The sequence below is a fragment of the Dendrobium catenatum genome, unplaced genomic scaffold (genome assembly GCF_001605985.2).
Source record: "Dendrobium catenatum unplaced genomic scaffold, ASM160598v2 fragScaff_scaffold_133, whole genome shotgun sequence".
NCBI lineage: Eukaryota > Viridiplantae > Streptophyta > Magnoliopsida > Asparagales > Orchidaceae > Dendrobium > Dendrobium catenatum.
The window spans coordinates 9,949,750-9,967,065 of NW_021318595.1; the positions used below are offsets into that span (position 1 = coordinate 9,949,750).

At 39.5% G+C, this 17,316-nt stretch overlaps 1 protein-coding gene across 2 annotated transcripts in view; it reads left to right on the top strand.

Annotated features, from left to right (window-relative positions):
• LOC110110036 (tudor domain-containing protein 3) overlaps nucleotides 1–17,316 on the top strand; it is a 61,207-nt gene that overhangs the window by 24,888 nt on the left and 19,003 nt on the right. The window lies entirely within an intron of this gene.

Consider the following 17,316-nt stretch of genomic DNA (forward strand, 5'->3'; position numbering starts at 1 on the left):
GCAGGCGATGTAGCAACATTAAATGGTATTGCATTTTCAAAAAAGAACCTCCCAATGTCCATGCAAACCTGTCGTCGACCCCGTGCACCTCTATTATGTATAGTGGAGGAAGAGCCCTTTCCACTCTCGCTCCCAAAATAGGCACCTTGGTCGACCCTTTCATCAAATTGCTGCTGTTGTAAGTGTTTGACAGTGATAGTTTTCTTCATGTAAGCACTTATTTCTTCCTTCACATTGTCCGGCACTTTTGCACAAGGTGCTACGTTCTTGTGAGAGCATGATAAGTGCTCCTTCATGCGGGTTACTCCGCCCTTCACAACTTTCTCACAGAAGTTGCACTTCAAATAGACATAGCTCTTCTCGCCGCCACAAATGTCAACTTGTACACTATACTTCCAAGAAGGGTCCCTCCGCAATGACGTATTCGTCTTTTCTTTACCTCTAACCATGTCTCCTAAAGCAAAAAATCAAATACATTCCAAAAAAATCAAGAAAAACTAAACCCTAATTTCTCTTAAAAAAAAAAAATCAAAAAAACCTAAACCCTAGTTTTTCTTAAACATGAAAAATATATCCCTAAACTTAATAAAAATACCTAAAATTCAATGTGGAGTACTCCTAGAGGGCGGCCGGAAGATTCCACTTCGCCAGAGAGAGGCGGCGCCGGCGGGAGGAGCGGCGGGATTGGAGGCCGACCGTGCGCACTCTGTTTTCCGCGAACAGCAGCTTACGGGCGACTAATTTCGGGAATGAGGAGGGCCGATCGGGTGTGGGAGAAATGCCAAGTTCATTTTAAGTGGGTGGGGCCACTAGGCTGAGGCGTACGCCTCTCTATAAATTGCGCAATAACGCAATAGAGGCGCGCCTCAGCTACTGTGAGGCGTACTCCTCAACATCTCCCTGAATTGCGTTCGCCTCAAGGCGTTTTTGTCAAAAATTGCGCAGAGGCGCGCCTCTCGTTGCGCAATTTTAAACAGAGCTCTATACCCTCCTATAGATCAGCCGGTAGTTCCACCCCACACACTCCTGCTACCCGACCCACTCTTCGGAGCACGACCCGACCACCCACGGGTCCACCTGCACCTAGATCTGATTTTAGAAGCAAACCTCCCACCCCGGATGCCCCTCGATCTAGTCCCAGGGCCAAGTGCTTTCGATGCCAGGGGTATGGGCATATCGCTTCTCAGTGCTCCAGTCCTTATAAAGTCTCGATCGTCGAGGAGTTTACTGAGGACGATCTCGAGCCCAAGGTTGATCAGATCCACCAGGTCGAGGAAGAAGGCGAATACTTCGAGGAGGATGACAACACTGCGGTCCTCCATTGCTTTTAGAAATTGGACACCTCTTCCATCTGCGTGGTGAGATGTGCACTATCCCACCCGACACCCACGGATGATTGGCGTAGGATCTCAATTTTTCACACCTACACCAAGATCAAAGACAAGAACTGCAAAGTTATCGTGGATAGCGGTAGATGCATAAATGCTGTTTCCTCCAGCATGGTATCCCAGTTAGGTCTGTCTGCCGTTCCTCACCCCAACCCGTATAAGATAGCGTGGGTGAACTCCACTGTCTTGGAGGTGAAAGAGCGTAGCCACGTACCCATCTCCTTTGCCTCCTATAAGGAGAATGTCTAGTGCGATGTGTTGACGATGAATGTTGGACAAATCTTATTAGATCGTCCATGGATCTACGATAACGATGTCCACATTTTTGGGCTTTCAAACACCTACATGTTAGAACATGCGGGCAAAAAGATTAAGCTTTTGCCATCGCAACCCCGGGTTACGAATGACATGAAATCCAACCCAGTCAAATCTAAGAAAGGAGTGAACCTTGTCACCGCCAAGGTTCTAACTGCTAAGATTGCTCAAGGCGCCCGCTTTACACCTTAGTAGGCCGTGAGATTCCCACCGAATATGACGAGTCCATTCCTCAGGAAGTGCAGCCTATTTTAAGGCAGTATGCTGATGTCTTTCCCGATGATCTTCCAGATCAGTTACCACCTCTTAGAGACATTCAACATGCCATAGACTTCATGCTTGGAGCCTCCCTCCCAAACCTTCCACACTATCGCATGAACCCCACGGAACATGTCGAACTTAAGAAGCAGGTTGACGAGTTACTGCAACGAGGTTTCATTAAGGAGAGTCTGAGTCCCTGCGCGGTGCTGACCCTTCTCACTCCGAAGAAGGATGGATCTTGAAGAATGTGTGTTGATAGTCGTGCTATCAACAAGATCACCATCAATTATCGATTCCCTATCTGGAGGCTTAATGATATGCTCGACATGATGACGGGTGCCACACTATTCTCCATAATTGATCTCAAAAGTGGGTACCACCAGATCCGGATCCGACCCGGAGATGAGTGGAAAACTACCTTCAAGACCAAGGATGGTCTCTACGAGTGGTTAGTCATGCCTTTTGGGCTAAGTAATGCCCCTAGTACCTTCATGAGGATCATGACTCAAGTGCTGCGTCCTTTTATGGGAAAGTTTGTCGTCGTCTACTTTGGCGACATTCTTATCTACAGTCTGTCGATTAGTCAGCACTTAGGCCACTTAAGGCAATTTTGTGAGGTCTTAAGGAAGGAGCAACTATATGCCAATCATAAGAAATATACCTTCTTTGTAGATCGCGTCATTTTCCTGGGCTTCATCGTTTCAGCCTAAGGGGTTTCCGCAGACCCCGAGAAGTTGGAATTTTTATTTCTTCAGGTTACCAGATGTAGCTCTACGTCAGGTAGCTAATAATATGTCGTCACGTGCTCTTACTCTTTGCCGTGCGGCCCGACGACCCGACTCGGATCGAATCCGGGATTATTATGTTCGCGTATTTCTCGGTATTTGCTCGGTATTGCTAGGTAGTACTCGATATTGCTAGGTATTACTCAGTATTGCTTGGCAATAACGAGATATACCGCTTTGTGAAGATCAATACCGAGCAATACCGAGTAATACCTAAAAGAACTCGATATTGCTCGGTACTGCTCGGTATTGCTTGATATTGCTCTTCACAGAATGGTATTTTTCATTTTTGTCGAGCAAAATCGACCAATACATAGCAATACCGAGCAATACTCAAACTTCCGGGTCGGTTCCGGGTTGGGTTGTCGGTCCGCGTGGTAAAGAGTAAGAACATGTGGCGACATATTATTGGCTACCTGACGTAGAGCTACATCAGGTAACTTGACGGAATAAAAATTCGAGAAGTTGAGGGCCATTATGGAGTGGCCTATCCCTCAGAACATCCGGGAAGTCCACAACTTCCACGGATTAGCCACCTTCTATAGGAGATTCATTCTAAATTTTAGCACTATAGTATCTCCAATCACTGATTGTTTAAAGAAGGGTGTTTCAACTGGACCCTGGCTGCCACCCGAGCTTTTGATGAGATCAAACAAAAGATGGTGGAAGCCCCAGTGATGCAACTTCCTGATTTTTCCAAAGTCTTCGAAGTAACTTGCGATGCTTCGGGGGTCAGAATTGGAGGAGTCCTCTCCCAGGAAGGTCACCCAGTAGCTTACTTCTGTGAAAAGCTAAATGATATCCGACAACGTTATTCCACATATGATAAAGAGTTCTACGCTGTGATCCAATCTCTTCGTTATTGGCGACACTACTTGCTCCTGCAGGAGTTCGTCATTTTTTCGGACCACGAAGCTCTGCGTTATATTAACTCCCAAAAGAAGTTGAATGCACGCCACGGTCGATGGGTTGAGTTCCTTCAGGAATACACGTATACCCTTAAACATAAGGCGAGAGTTGAAAATAAGGCTGATGATGCTCTCAGTCGTCGTATGATGACCACCACTGAAATGAGAGCAGAAGTCGTTGGATTTGACCAAATAAAGAGGGATTATTTGGAATGCCCCAACTTCAAGGAGACCTACACTCTCTTGTCCACAGGCAGCACGCCTTGTGGACGATTTCCTATTGGAGGATGGTTATCTCTTTAAATCCTAGAGGCTTTGTATTCCGAGCTCCTCCCTTAGGGAATTTCTGGTCTGGGAACTCCACGCCGGAGGCCTCGTTGGGCACTTCGGATAAAACAAGACTATCAAATCCGTGGAGTATCACTTCTTTTGGCCCAGCCTGAAGAAAGATGTTGGTCGGCTGGTCAGTCGGTGTCACACCTGCCAACTGGCCAAGCAACGTAAGCAGAACACGGGTCTTTACACTCCCCTACCTGTCCCCAGTTGTCCTTGGCAGGATGTTAGTATGAATTTTATCTTAGGCTTGCCCAAGACATTCCGTAGGCACGATGCCATTTGTGTTGTAGTTGACCGGTTTTCCAAAATGGCACACTTTATTCCTTGCTCCAAAACATCTGATGCCTTTCACATTGCGAAGTTATACTTCAATGAGGTCGTCCGTTTACATTGTTTACCCAAAACCATTGTATCAAATAGTGATGTGAAGTTCACTTGCTATTTTTGGAAAACCCTATGGATGAAAAGGGGCACCAAACTGCAATTTTCCACTGCCTTTCACCCAGATACTGATGGTCAAACCGAGGTAGTTAATAGGAGTTTGGGTAATTTGTTGCGGTCCTTGGTTGGTGAGCACATTAGAGATTGGGATTCCTTCCTGCCTACTGCTGAGTTTGCTTACAATAATTCCATTAACCGAACCATGGGTTTAAGTCCTTCTGAAATTGTATACGGGTTCAAACCTATTCAGTAGTTAGATCTGATACCCATGTGTTATAGGTTTAAGATTTCTGAGTCTGCATCATCATTTGCATCTCATTTGCATGAGCTTCATAAGAAAATTGCACAACAAATTGAAAGGAATAATAATGAATATAAAATACATGCAGATTTGAAACAACGCTTTAAAACTTTTGAGGTTGGTGACTCCGTGATGGTGCGGATTCGTTTGGAACGGTTCTCACCGAGAACTGTTAAGAAATTGCATGCCAAGAGTGCTGGACCTTTCAAAACACGTAAGAAAATTAATGATAATACCTATGTAGTAGATCTGCTTGCAAATTTCAATATAAATCTCTCTTTTAACATAGAAGACTTAGTGGCTTATGAAGGTCCTGATTTTAACCCGCCAAATCCACTAATAAAACAGCCTTGTGTGAACCCAGCCTGTAAGATCCCAAACCTACCTCCACTACAAGATATTCCTAAATTACCCATGGCAGAGCTGGTGGAGGCAATCCTAAGTGATGACATCATATCCACAAGAGGAGGATGAAGGTGATATTTGATCAGGTGGAAAGGAAAGCCCGAGACCGAGAACACGTAGTTAGATCGCGAGGCGTCGCAGCAGATTGACCTAGATGTTCTAGAGATCTACGAGAGCGCTAGAGATACTTACTCGATGGAGTCGAGTTTTCTCCCATCCCGGGAGAATGATGGGGACATCAGCTCATGGAAGGTTTATCAGAGGTGTGGCTGCCGATCTACGGCCACGATCGAGTTTTTATATTTCTGAGTTATTTATTTTATTTTCTTATTCATGTATTTTCTATTTTTCAGTGTCGTGTATTTGTTTTTTATTATTTTCCAGTTGTACCATTTTAGTGGGAATCGTCGTATGTAAGCCCGGAGCTCAAGTTTGTTTTTTATTTTCTTGAGTCCTTTGTACTTGGCTATTTATAGCCTCATGTCTTATGTTTGAGGGTAATGAATGATTGATCAAAAATTCTTCTAGCATGAGTTCTTGTGAGAGCTTGAGAGATCTAATGGAGAGAGATCCCTAGGAGTGGGAGATTGACGCAATACCCACAAACCTTGATAAGTCTTCGTGGTTCTTTCCCCTACCTCCCTCCCCTTTCTCCACCCCTAAGCCGTCGGATTTTCCCCACTCACCCGAGCCCACCTCCCCCCCTCTCAACCCCACGGCCACACCCCATACCCGAGCCTTCATTTCCGTCGGCCCCAACTCTTTGGTTGCCGGTCAAGCCCTTCCCCACTCCTTTCTCCCCTTGTGTTTCCTAACTGGGCCGTGAATTATTAAGGTTAATTTTGAAATTCAAAATCTGAATTTGATTTCAAAATATTTCCTAAATTAATTCATCTATTTTAGGAAAATATTTATTTAAGGTCTATTTTGAATTTTAAATTCAAGTGGACCTTAAAGAAATTTTTCCTAATCTTAAAACTCAATTTTAGAAGCCTTAATCCCCTCCCATAATTGCTTCCCTAGCCATATTGCCGCTGGCCCCTTATTGGAGTCAGTTAGGATTTATTTCCTAATACTCTAACTCCCACTTGGAAACAATTCTATTTTCACCCACCCTACACTTGGCCGAAATTTTCCGATCCCCATTATTCCTCAAATTATTTCCTTAACCAAGTAATTGATTTAGGAAATCAATTCCCCACCCCTCATCATCCCGCCGCCCCCTTTTTCCCCTCTTCTCTCTTGCCGTCTCTCTCTCTCCAATCTCTTCTCTCCCTCACTAACTCTCCACCTTTGCAAAATCTGAAATTTATTTTAGATTTTTGGTCTTGGCTCTCCACCCTCTCACTTGCAAGAGAAACTTCTTTATCTTTGTCAATCCTCAAGAACCCTAGCAAGACAAAAGGAGATTTGCTTCCTAGCTCCCATGAATGGCGGATTCTGAGACTGAATACAATTTAACTTGGGACGATGAAGGCTTCACCGACATTCTTCGATCAACCTTCTTTGACGTGAATCCAAGGATTGATCATACCGTCGAGGACTACTTGGAGCGTATTCTGGATACCTTAGTGGAAGCAATCGACGAGCACTTTGATGGCGTCGAGTGGAGGATCTCCACCACTCCTTGACGAGAGGTTCTCTTCTCCCCCTTTTCATTATATTTCTTTAGTTTAACTCTCTCTTGCGTTTGATTGTAGCCACGAAGGACGGCTCTTCTTGCTCATGCTAAGCTTAGTAAACGTAGGGTTTTGAGCGCACCTCGTTGCTTATTAATTTTCATTATTAGATTAGGGATTGTATTGAAACTACTATTTGGCATCATGTGGTTTTCTATTCTATTTTGAAAGTTTCAAATCTCTGGTTATGTGATTTAGCCTAAGCGGGCGTGACCTCTTATTCGTTTTAATTCATTGTTTTGAACTGCTACTAGTTTTCTTTTATTTTATTCCAATCAAGAATTGTGCAAATTCCTAATGAATTGATCGTATTCACATATAATCCTGCATCATTATGTCAATAGATAAATGTTACTTTATAAAGATGATAAATCAGTGCTTATATGCCGTTACTGTAAAGCACTAAGATTTAAGCAAAAATCTATCACGAAAAGAAAGCTGAAGGAACTACTAGTTAGTAGGATATTTTACTACCCATAATTCCTAGACTATAACGATTATATGCATCCATGTGATCTGCTGCACATATGAGATGCCATAATGAACACATTTCATAAGAATGTTTTATTACACATCCATTAGAAGCAGAAGCCTGGAAATACTTTGATCGTACACATCACACCTTCATCAAAGAATCAATAAATATAAGATTAGGTTTATGCGCAGTGGTTTTACTCCATTTAGCTAGTTTGCTTCACCTACTCATGCAGCCCGTGATACTCACCCCATATAATCTTCCACCATAGTTGTGTATGACAACATCTTACATGTTTCTTATGCTTATCATTTCAGGGCAGCATAATCCAAAGGCAAAGATCGATGTATACTTATATCCGTTAATTGATGATTTAAATTTATTATTGGAAGAGAGAGTAAGCATATATGATATCTCCACCAAACAAAACTTCATCATGAAGGCAACATTACTTTGGATAATTGGTGACTTCCCTGCGTATGGTATGCTCTCAGGTTTTTTTGACAACTAACATATTTTTTTAGGTTCTATCCGTCAAAGCAACCAATACATAAAATACGGGACATAATACATAACAGGTATGATGCTCCTTATGTTTCTTGAAAGATATTCCCGAAAGAAGTACATGAGATGTGGTTTAAATAGTTTGAGGTTAATTATTATATGAATATGTTATGTATTATATCTTGTTTACATAAACAATCCAAAAATATATATTATTTATTATATGTTCTTAAATGCAGAAAGATTTTTGTTGGCTGCCCCAGTATAATGACAAAATTAGAAAGAATTTTGAGAATCGTGGGTTGACTCGCATGCGAGACATGTTTACAGATATTAGAAAGTCAGATGAGCGACCACTTTGGATTGGTGAGAATTTTTGGGTTGAGTTGAACAGTGCTTGGGGTAGCCCATAGTATAACAAGAGAAGGGAACAAAATAGACAGAACAGAGCTTTTGATGTTGGGGGCTTGGATAGTTCCCTTCATACTGGGGGCTCAGTTCCACATACTGAGCATAGACGATGTTTGGTTAAGAATTTTATAAGATTTTAATAAATTACTTTAATTTGAATACTAATATATGTCTGTTATAGAAAGAGGTGCTATTTAGAGAACCAACTCCTGTTGAATTACATAGTCATACCCACAAGCGGCAGGAGGACCAACAATGGGTTGATGAGCGAGCAAGGAAAGCTTATATAAGTATATAAATTTATTATTTTTTAATATAATGTCTAAATTGCTTAATTATTTTTTAACTTTCATAGGAGTATACACGGCTTCGAGAGATTCAGGCTGCAATAGGTGAAGGTTCTTCTGGTGGATCAGTAGAATATTTTGAGTACCTGCACTTGGTCGCAAGAAGTAGGAGGAATTTAGCATGGCAGAGTATATGGTTTAGGTTCGCAAGACTATGCATATGAGGGGCAGACATCTGTTGGTTGCAGTTTCAAAGCAAATACCCAAGAGTCTTTATATACCCAATAGATAGCTGCCCTTATAGCTGAGCTAGAGTAAGTAAGGAAAACACAAACTAACTGGTAGATGCAGATACAATAACAGATGGAGATGCAGTAGTAGATACAGATGCAACAACAGTTTGAGATGTAACAACATATGCAGATGCAACAAACTAAAATGTTAGAGGAAGTGCGAAAGATGAGGGAGCAGATGAGTGGAAGGAGTACATCATCAGGAGAGGAGGAGATTGAATCAGAGTAGATGTTATTTATTTTAATGATGTGGACATATGTAATTGTGTATTTGTGGATATGTTTACTTGATTGTTTTATGGACATCTGAATTTGTTTATTGTTAAATATTTATTGATATTTGTTAATGATATTATTCTTGTTTTTGTTATTGAGTATATGTTTGGTGATGTTCTTGATTAGAGCTGGATGTTTTTGTTATTGAGTATATGTTTGAATATATATTGTATTACATTTTTTACTATGGAAGTTTGTGGAAATCAGTTATAGAAGTCAGGTGGCATTTTTTTTTGTTTCTACTACAAGTTTCCGGCGGATAATCCGCTGGAAAAACCGCTGGAAAAATGATGCGAGAAAAGTGGATCATCGGTTCCAGCGTATAATTGCGCCGAAATTACTTGATGATATACCGCCGATCATTCCGCCGATAATAGTGTGACGACTGGAGCGGCGGATTATCCATCTGTGTTATCGGCGTACTATCTGTACTAGAAATACTGACAGAACAAACGCCATAATTTACCACCTTAGAAAACGATGGTTCCTCGAATTTTCGCACCAGAACGTCATCGGAAACATTTCCGGTAGAAACATATCGCCGGTGTGGGTTTTCCGACGCGTGAATTACCGTCAGAAACGTTTTTGCCGGTGTTTCGCCAAAAAGGAGGAATTTCTAGCGGATTAATAGTGTTACTTGCGGATTTTGTTTGCCGGTAACAGCGTGTTTTCCTGTATTGAGAGATATCCCGTGGGGCAAAAGAATGCCTGACGGAGGCATTAAGACATCAATATAATTCAATGATGATAATTCTAGATTTTTCCTAGGCTCCATTGAATAAAATTATAAAGATAAAAAATCATACTTTATGTTATATGTATGGCCAGAACCTGAGATAGCTACCTATGATATTATTTACAAGCTTCAATGAAAATGCAAGATGCTTATAAGTCTACGTGCAAAGTATGATATTTTAATCATTAAAGGATATGATTTTTTTCTACCTATGATATTATAACATATATGCTATTATTATTAATTTATATGAGTACATATATGTTTTCAATTATTCTGCAAGTTACTTTATAAGTTTAGTTCCGTTATGAATGCAAACATATTGTTGAGTTTTAAATATTAAAGATTTTATGTTTTCGCTGTTGCACCCTACATTGTTGGTGTGGGGTGTTGTGGAGTGTGATACGTGATATCAGAGCTCTAAAATTGCATTTTTTTACCCCCGTGACAAGTTGTCTTCTCGTTTCCTACACCTCGTACCCTTTTTCACTTGCAAATCACCTGCACAATCCATATTTATCAAATCCTATAATTTCTACAATTTAATTTTCCAATCAATTGAACTAGATCAATTTTTTTCTAAAATAACTAATTTGCCTCACAATCTCCCCATCTACATATACCAGTTGAATCCTAAATTATAATTGGCTATAATCTCCTTTAGGAATTTTGCTAATATTTGAAAATTTATAAAACAACTATTTTACAACCAAAATGTTTAGCTTTCCTTTTTCCTTCTCCCCTAACTTTCCATCTTCTCCCTTCTTCGTCTTCTTCTTCCTTCTTCTTCTTCCTTCTTCTGCTTCTTCCTCCATCGAATAAACAACCTCACCTTCATGAAAATTCTGCTTCAGCCTCCCACCGAAACTCCTGCTTCCACGACATTCCAACACCAAGAAAACTCCTTTAGTACAACAGAACCCGTAAACCCTTCCTAGCTAATGCCCTATCAAATGGAATAAACTATGCATGAAAATCTCTATATAGTGCTCATGCCTTTAATTTCCTAGCCGTTGATTCCTTCATCATTCGGTGTTCCATTTCTTTTTTATATGAAAGATTATTCTACTTCTTAATTTACAAACATCACTTTTTATTATCTTTTCAAGCTCCTCAATATATGTCAAATTACTTTGTAGCTCAATTTTGTCTTTTGGGACTCTTTGATTTTCATTAGTAACTTATTTTTTAAGCATTGATACATGAAAAATATTTTGTACATCAGACATATCTGCAGATAGTGCCAGTCAGTAAGTAACCTTTCCCACTCTTTCAATGATCTCAAATTGCCCACTGTATCTAGGATTCAAATTTCCGTCTTGGTCAAATCTAGAAGTTCCTTTCATTGTTCTAATTCTTAAGAAAATAAATTTACACATTTTATATTCTATCATTTTATGCTTGGGGTCATAGTATTTTTATTGTCGATCCTGAGTTCTTTTTAATATGTCACTAGTTATTCTGACTTTTTCAATACTTTTTCAATGACTTGATCAACTAATTGCGAGCCTGATAATTGTCTTTCTCCAATTTCAACCCAACTCAATGGCGTCCATCATTTTCTGCCAGAGTGACTCATATGGTGCCATCTGATGCTCTATTGGTAGCTTTTATTATAGGTGAACACTATCAACGGAGTATGATCCTCCCATCTACCTCCAATATCCAAAATACACAAGCTCAGTAAATCTTATAGTATTTGAATCATTCTATCTAATTGACCATTAATTTTTGGTTGAAATACTATACTAAATTGCAATTGTGCTTGAACTTTCATAAATACCCTTCCATAATCTTAATAAATATATAGAAATTAAGGAGGATCTACATATGATATTTATTGATTTAGAAAAAGCATATGATAAAGTTCCAAGAGAAGTGCTATGGAGAGTTCTTGAAAAGAAAGGAATTAATAACACTTATATTCAAATCATTAAAGATATGTATGCATGAGCTATTACTTGTGTTCAAACACAAGGTTGTTTGACCAAGTATTTCTCTATTTCAATTGGGTTACATTAGGGATCAGCCTTAAGCCCATATCTTTTTCCTTTAGTCATGGATGTTCTCACTAGACATTTGCAAGAGGATGTATCTTGGTGTATGCTTTTTGCTGATGACATTCTTCTTGTTGATAAGACTAGAGAGGGAGGGAGTTGAAGGTAAACATGAATTATGGAGGTCAACCTTAGAGTCTAAAGGTTTTCGCTTGAGTAGATCTAAAACGGAATATATGGAGTGTAATTTTAGTAGTAATAGACATAGTGAGGGGATTATGACTTTGGGCAATCAAGTCATTAATAAGAGTACACATTTTAGATATCTTGGATCTATTGTTCAGAGTGATGGTGAAATAGATGGGGATATTGTCAGCAGAATTCAAGTTGGATGGTTGAAGTGGAGGAATGCATCGGGCTTGTTATGTGATAGAAATGTACACCTCAAACTTAAGGGAAAATTCTATAAGATGGTAGTGAGGCCTGCAATGCTTTATGGTGCCGAATGTTGGCCATTAAAAGAGAAGCATAATACTAAGTTAAGTGTGGCAGAGATGAGAATGCTCAGGTGGATGAGTGGCTTTACCCTTAGAGATAGGATACGAAATGAGCATATACGTGAAAAGGTTGGAGTAGCTCCAGTAGAAGATAAAATTAGAGAGAGTCCGCTTAGATGGTGTTGCGCACATAAAATTGGCGGCCTTTCGATGAACCTGTTGGAATGGTAAAGGTATTAGATTGACTATTTAGAGAAAGGTAGAGGCCAGACTCTAAAAGTCTTTGTTAGAAAATATTTTAGAATATGATCTTTTTTATTAGACTTTAAACGAGAATTTGACTCTTTAATAGGACACAAAGAGAAAAAGATTCATGTAGCCCGCCCCACGAGTGGATAGAAGGCTTGATGTTTGTGTTGTTGATAGTTTTGCCGTATCATTTTGATCCTTCATAAAGAGTCAATGAGTTGTTTGGTCTTTTGTCAAAGTTGTTGAAAATCGAACCGAGCAACGAACCGAAAGATGGAGGATACACGGTTCGGTGGCCAAACCGGGTTGGACCAGATGTTGTAAAAATACTAATCATATTAAAAATTAATGACAAATTGAGTAAATATTCATGTCGCCACAGTTTAAGCACAAAGAGAAACAAAAAAGTTGAACTTTTTTTTTTTTTGGAGATTGATTCAACAGAGGGGAAAAAATATCGGTGCATGGTTGGTTTTAAGTACCAAATTGGAGGAGAACATTCTCTCTAATTGATCGGGGGATCATGTCGATTATTTTCTAGAATACAAATAAAACTTAAGCTATGGATTGATCATAAATCTTCCCTTCTAAAAATGTGAAAACAAACCAACCAAAAGATGATGTTCATAATATATTCCCTATCTACTGTTTTAGCAGAAGAAAGAAGGCCAATTAATAGGGACTTAAACAAGAGTAACATAATCCACGTACTGAAGAGAGTGGCTTAAGTACTCCTTTTCCTCCACACTTACCCTTCAGGATCCTCTCTAGTTCAGGGAAACATCAAACCATCAAATATCCTCATAGATTTAGATGGCAATGGAAGAATATTTGAGTAGGGCGTAATGTCCTTAACCCATCATCATAATCATGCCTAAATAATTTCATTCCATCATAAAAAATAAGCATGCCGGTTGCAATAGAAACAAAATCCAGACAAACATCACGAATGCTAATAGTTTTCAAATGTTAAATTGCTCAACATCAAGACTTTAAAGTATAAAGTATAAACAAATAAAATTGAAATGGATGGAAATAAAATTGAAACTCAAAATCTTAATAATATGAAGCAAGAAAATTTTATTTAGCTGGCGAAACCTAGCGAAATATAACACTTTCGGTAGATATTTGCAATGAGATATGGTTGTGAAGGAGGCCGAGAGATTAGAGGAGTTGTCCGCGAAGACAAATAGTGCTGGCAAAGCTTTCGTCTCACGCAGCTCGGGAACAAAACAAGCTAACGGGTGGTCGGTCATGGATGGGGTCGGGAACGAGAAGAAAGATAAATAGAAATTTAAATTATGTTTTTAGAATTTAACAAATAGTTTTTTATCATCTCGACCGTCTGTCTCAAAATTAACAGCTCATGATACACAAATTTTAAATTGTGTGGTTTTTAAAAAACTTGTTCGGTCAGCCGATTCAGCGGTTGAACCGCAGTTTAATTCCTTGTCCCTCAGTTTTGCTCAATCTCAGGTTCGACAATTGATGGAATTGGCTGCTCGATTGGGTCCGAGTTAAACTAGTCGGTGTAGTCCAATTTTTAAAACTATTCCTTTTCTTGAAATGTGGACATTATATGGGATATAAATGTACTTGCAAAATTATATTTATATATTTGCGAATGCGACCAGTTGTTTATTTATGTTGACGTATGCAAAGGCAAGCAAAGTTATCACCAACTAAAACATTGATATTATATTTTCATGTGCATCCAAATTTTGCATGGGCACAAAATGAATAATAGCTAATAATATTTTCTATGAAGTAGCTATTATAAATTAAACTAACTTATCTCATTTATAATTATTTGTGTTGATCTCCAAATGAAATCCAAAATACGGATCCCAAAAATCTGGTCAAAATATCGCTTAAATCAAGTTTACCTGTTCGATGCCGTTTACGTCACTTCTCGCGGATCCTGTACCGACGCCATTCATGCCTTATTCTTGATTGATAAAAAGGGAGAAGAAGAGGAGCCTTCGGCTCTTGTTCCTGCATACAAGCCATTGATCCTCTCGAATCCCTGTGCCGATCTCCTCCTGCTCGCATGAAGCCCCACACATCCGCACCCATTCGCTCGATCCTACAACCCGCAATACCATCAATCGCTCATATAACCCGATTTCCTGTTACTGTGCCACAATACCTCTCGCACTGGCCGCCAACTAGTCATCTTACCCAGCCTCTTCCCGATTCATCCCTATTCATCGCCTTCAGCTCATTCATAATCCCGTCGAACACCGACCTCGACTTCACAACCCAGCCAGCTGCCCATATCACAACCTTGACTCTTCCACTTCCCAATGTCGTATGACCTGCGACCTCCCTCAACCAATGTCGCCAACCCGTTCTTCCAAATCCCGACCTCCTAATTCTCTGCCCTAGTCCCGATAGAAGACCACCTCCAATCAAATCGGTTCCCTTGTCGTGCCCCATACTCAAGTCTACTAAAGTCGAACCCTTTGCTTGATCTAGCTGTGAAATCCACTCCAATTCGCTTCTCTCCACTGCTCTTGTTCTTCCTCCCATTCTCAACTGACTCCTCACTCATAGAGAAAAGCCAATTTCTCCTCTAACCACTAAGCCCACCAGCCCACTTTACCTCATAACCACCTCAAGGTAAATCTAGAGCAAATCTATTTGTTCTCCTCCATTTGTCGCAATTAAAATTAGTTATCACCACAGTGGCTATTGCTTTCATCATTAATGTTAAAATATATATTAATATTAATATCATTTCTTTTTTTGTTATCATCAATTAATGATGTTTATATTATTTGTTAGCTAATGTTATCATAGTTGTATTATACTTGTTAATTTTGAATATAAATTACATATATGTATCACAAAAAAAGAATAAAAAGAAGAAAAAAAAGAAAGATTGAAAAAATGAGAAAAAAGGAGAGGGATTATGTGCATTTGTCATGGCATTTACGTCGTCACCGCCGTCACATCTCTCATCGCATAGGTATAACATTCTTAACTCAAAACCTCTCATTCGACATTTGTGGTGCACCAGAAGAGAACCCAGTGTGAAGCTTACAGCAAGGTGTGTAGGCCCTGCATGCGCTTTTCTCTAGCACAGCATGGACGAATATAATACCCGTAGACACCTCAGTGTCTACGGGGAAACAATTGTGTTATTCAAATAGGTATCTCAAAAACCTATACACACCTTTCTCTAGTATTGTGGGATTGAAGATTTATGACCGTGGTGTCATCCGACACCTACCGTATACGTTTTTCTCTCACGTTGTAAGAGACTTAGACTCTTGGAATTTACCCTAAACGGGGGACACGTCGAGAGGTTGTTGAATTTTCCAGTGAACAGGGGACTTGAAATTGAACAAACGACGACGAGCTGAACTTAATTAAATTTGCGCAGATTTAAACATAAGTAGACTTAAACAATTAACGGTGAACTTGACTTGGACTCGAGTGAACTAAGTGCAGGGGGCTCGAACTGAACATGAGTTATAGGGACTTGAACCAAACTTGAATGATTTAAACAAAAAGCTGAAGTTGAACAATCGTAGGGAACTTGAATAAAAACAGTAGGGGACTTGAACAATTTCTGCAGGGAATTGGACTTCGAATTGTTAATTACTTAATCAAATTGAAAATGCAAACGCTAGTTAAAAACATGAATTGTTTGAATAAATATCAACAATCAAGCAATTGAACTCCTGGTGAACAAGCCCTTAGTGCACACAAAAATGAGAGACATGCAAACAAATACGATCACGTGCCAACCTATATGAAGGAAGAAAATAGTGCAGCTCATTCGCTATTCAATGATCGACAAGCAATTGAAATGCAAGCATTAGTATGCTAACAAGTAGATCCACTATTGCAATATACGGTGAACATTGCTCATCCTACAGGTAATGTTAGTGTACAAATGAAGCGCATTAAATCCTGCAAGCAGTAGAAGGATTTAACATGCATTGAATACAACAACATTCTTGCAATCAATATTAATGCAATGGTGAATGAGTACAACAATTCCCTCTAAATAACAACAATCAATATGCGACGAGTATAATAACTCCTTCATTTGAACACGATACATGAAGAAGTCTTTAATGAACACAAATCCGATACACAAGTAGATCCAGTAGCTTGTCAATCAATATACGCTGAAAACACTTTAGTGAATGCAACTCATTGGTGGTCAACATCAACATACAATTAAATACACTAACTTCCCTTATATGCAAAGACAAATGATACGTAGCAAATGTGAGCACCTACGGGCTGTTGTGAGAGACCCTCTCTACACACCATATATCATTTGCAAATAGAAACGAAAGATATGCAGCATGTAATAATAACTACGGGCCACTATTTGGGACTCTTAATGCATGTAGTGCATTATTTGCAAATAAACGTGAGAGGATCTAAAATGAATGTGAGCATTTGCTGACAATGACGGAAGATGTGTTGTAGACGTAATAACATTAACCAAGCACCAAATGCAAATGCTTAAGATTTACCACAGGAGACTCATTAGTGCATAATGATCTAACAGTAGAAGGCAATGATTGGTGCACAACTGTCTACCTGTATAAAGCAATGGGCAACTCATAGTGTGATGGCATACCACCGGATCTGTAACATTCATATAAGCAGACAGAAGGGGCCCGGGATGACGGAACCTTGGGATCTTGATCGGATCCATCATCTATTCCCCCTTCATCCGCTTTAAGTGCAAGGTAGTAAATTTTCAACTATAAATATTAAAATTTCAAATACCTAAACCCTTACTG